The sequence below is a fragment of the Apium graveolens genome, chromosome 6 (assembly GCF_009905375.1).
Source record: "Apium graveolens cultivar Ventura chromosome 6, ASM990537v1, whole genome shotgun sequence".
Lineage (NCBI taxonomy): Eukaryota > Viridiplantae > Streptophyta > Magnoliopsida > Apiales > Apiaceae > Apium > Apium graveolens.
The window spans coordinates 196,756,746-196,760,813 of NC_133652.1; positions in this window are offsets into that span (position 1 = coordinate 196,756,746).

Consider the following 4,068-nt stretch of genomic DNA (forward strand, 5'->3'; position numbering starts at 1 on the left):
TTCAGTCACGCTAATTTTCTACCTATAACTGGGAGCATAACAGATAATGACTATCACCAACAACTAGCTGAGGAGATAGTCAAAGTTTGGGTTATCTCTTTGAGAGAATTCATAATCTACTACTTGGATGGCTCCTTCATTTTAATGAATAGAGAAGTAATGGAAACATTTACAACCACAGAATTGAAGAGAGTGATAAGTTTAATAAGGATAAGGATTCTAGCACTAGAATGTCGAAGACTGTGATATCTAAAAGGTTGAGAGAAAGGAATATAAAGCATGCTAGGATAAAGGATCGGAGGGAATAAAGAGAAAGGAAATATGCCAAGGAGATTGAGATGTTTGAACAAAGATCAAATGAACTCAAGGCAAGGGGTTTGAGTAGAATTTGAAAATATGAACATTTTCTGAACATTTAAGTTGGCAGATTTTCAAGATTCAGGGTTAATTATCTTAACAATTACTCATTGGAAGAATGGCTCAAACTAGTGGAAGCCTTAAGAGGGAGAGAAATTATTGAAGACATTCAAGTGCTAGTAAATCTTAAGGACCTCATTAAGAAAGAACCTGGTTATGAGAAATTCACCTGATGTTAGTATTTTTTAAACTTATGTAATTGATCAATGTATAAACAGTGTAATTCTGATTTAATCTGTCAATTGATTGTATTTGATTTTAGCTTGGGGTTAGCCTTATTATCAGGAATGAATTTGTGATAAGCAATATTCTCATAAATTGGGGGAGATTATTGTGCAAGACAAGCTTGTATAATAACATGACTAAGTCATATTGACAACTCTAAGATTAAGTTAATTGATAATCAATATTTGTATTCTGTAATTGTATTCCTTGATTCTGTAAAAATGTTTAGAAGATTAGATTGGGGATTTTTCTGTGAACAGTTTCAAGCTAAGGAATAAACTCTGGAAGAAGATCAAGTCATGATCATGCCTCAGAGAAAAGGTGTTGAAGCTTGGAGTTGAATAATATTGTTCTATAAAAAATGTTCTCAGTCAAGATATCGACAAGTCACAGATCAAGGTATATCGAGAATTCATTCAAGAAGTCCAAAATGACTTGTACGGAAGTCCGCAATGACTTATAGAGAAGTCTCAGAGATATTGACAAGTCAAATGAAGATGTAAAAAACTGGATATATCGATAAGTCATTTCTAAATGTAGATATCTCAGATATATTGACAAGTCAAATGAAAATATAGATATCTCAAAGATATCAATAAGTCAAATTGTGTATATAGAGATCTCAGAGATATCGACAAGTCATTTCTACATGTTGAGATCTCAGAGATATCGATGAGTCATTTCACATGTAAAGAACTAGAGACCTCGACAAGTCAAATATACCTATAGAGAAATTAGGGATATCGATAAGTCATTATACTTATCGATATATCACTTCTCTATAGAATAATTAAAGATCTCGACATACTATCTCAAATTCAGAATACAGACAAGTTTAAGATTTAAGATTATCAGTCAAAAAATAATTCATTTACTGAATTGGAAAGTCTACAAAAGTAGCTTGAAGAATAAAAGATCAAGGGCCAAGATTTACTGGACAAATGGTGGTCACAGACCTGCAAGATTCTGCACAGATTTTCTAACACCAGAAAAAGAAATAGACAAGGTTGCTTTAGAAATTATTTTAGTACATTTTAGTGCAAGTATTGTTGTTAGGTCACACACACACTATAGAGGGGGTGAATACAGTGTAAAGTACAATCAAATTGAACTTTAATATCTCAAGTAACAGAAAACAAACTTTATTGAAATAATAAACTCTGTTACAGTATAGAACTGTTACCTCTCAGTGATGAACAAATATCACGAGAGCTTCTAGGGTTACAATGAATAATCTTCTCGTATATGATAACACTTATAGTGTAAACCCTATGTCTGTGTTTATATACTACACAGTTACAAGATAATCGCTAATTGATATGGAATATAATTCTGCTTCCTAAAATATATCAATCAGATATCTTTTCTTCCAAGTATTTTATTCTTCATAGAATTCCTTCTTCATGCACATCTCTTCTTATGTTTGTCTCGATCTTCTTTCCTTTAATCAGCTGTTGTCCTTATCTGAACGTCCTTCAGTACTTAAGTTCTGATATCCATCTTCTGATGATTATCTTCTGATAATATAAGTACTGATATCCTTAAGTCCTGACTTCCAGTAAGTACTGATTTATTTTTGTTTAAGTAAGATCTGAAAACTAAACATAAATCATATTAGCCATGACATTATCAAATATATCTAACAATCTCCCCCAACTTGTAAATTAGCATAATATACAAGTTTAACAGATATTTGATGATGTCAAAAACATTAAGTACAAATGCATGAGAATTAGACTAGATAACTACAACTTACAGTCCTTAAAGCTTTACCAATCTTTAACTTCTGATAACAACTTCAATCTGTACAAATATCAGAATTTAAGCAGTTGTAGATCTTGACTTGGCTTCATCTTCTGATCTCTCTGATGTCAGGAGTTGTTCTGAGATAGTTCTTCAACAAACATCTCTCGGCATATCTAAGTTCATTAATCATCCTCCTTTTAGCATCTTTAAGCTCTGCAGTATCTTCACCAATTTGAAAGATTGCAGCCCTGAGATCATTAATCTTAGCTTTTCTTATATCCTGATCCAGTCTGATCAAATAAGCTTTATCAGACTCAAGATTGAATTCCACAGCCCTATAACCCAGAAAGGTAGTTATAATCTTAGCAGTGTTGGGCTTCATTTCAACTATATCACCCTTGTGATCTCTATACTTTGGAACATATGTGCTTCCAGACTTAACAGAATAAAGCCTTTTCTGTCTCTGAATCTGATCCTTTAAATAGTTTGCAGCATTTCCTGTCAATCTATCATTCACTTGAAGTAAGAATAGTACATGCTCCAATTCTTCAAAATACTTCAATGGAATGGCATTTTGCCTTATATGATAAACCCTACCATCTGTCATGAAGTACAACAAGATGTGTTCTTTCAAGTAGGTATGGTAAACCATTTGTACAGATTCTAGTTGATTCAATCTCTCAAGAATTGCTCCAATACCTGGTTCACTCAAGGAAGTTGGATCATTGGTAGTGTTCTGTATTCTTCTTTCATCAGCACTTCCCAATCCAGTTTTATCTCTTGTTTCCTTTCCAGTAACTACTCTTGCTTCAAAACCACTTGCAGCAGTCTTCAAAGGTTGAGTCTGTTTTGCTTTAGTGAATCATGGTAGGAGTTTCTTTGATTTATCTTCTGATATCAAGTTAACTTGAGCTATGTCAGAGGTTACTTGTTTCTTCGAAATATCAGAACTTACTGTCTCTTGACTCTGAACAACTTGAGCCATGTCAGAGGTTGTCTTAAGAACTTTTCTTGAAGTCAGAGCAAGATCAGCATCTTCATCAGTAATTTCTTCATTCTCAGGAGGCACATAAACCTTGATAGGTTCACCAACTTTTTCTTTACCCTTGGATCTTGGATCTATCTGCGGTTGTGATTTAGCCAATGTTGCTTCAGTATTTGTCCTTTCTTTTATAACAATGCCTTTGAGTTTTAAAAGTGTCTTTTTACCAGAAGCTTCAGATTTAGACTTGACTTTTTCTGATTTAAGTCTGGCTTCTTCTTCCACTAAACTCTCCAAGTCCATTCCTGGATCTTCCTGAAGAAATAACTGTCTTGACATTTCTTCATCAAGATCTAAAAGTTCATCAGAACTTATCCTTTTACCAGTAGCAGAACTAATACTTTTTCCAGTATCAGAACTTGTCCTGTGACTTATGATTTCAGCTTTTCTTGATGAGAAACCTCTACCTTGACTATGACCTCTACCCATTCCAGTGTTTCCTTGGTCATCCCTTTCATCATCCTTCCCCTTCAGTGTCTTATCAGTCTTGTATTTGGACTTAATTACTTTCTCCCCCTTTTTGACATCAGCAGGTAAAAGAAGAGAGACAAGCAATTCCACTGATGCTTGGATTTCATCAAGTTGAGATTGCTGAGAAGCTTGATTTTTCAGAATATCATCAATCTGAGCTTGTTGTT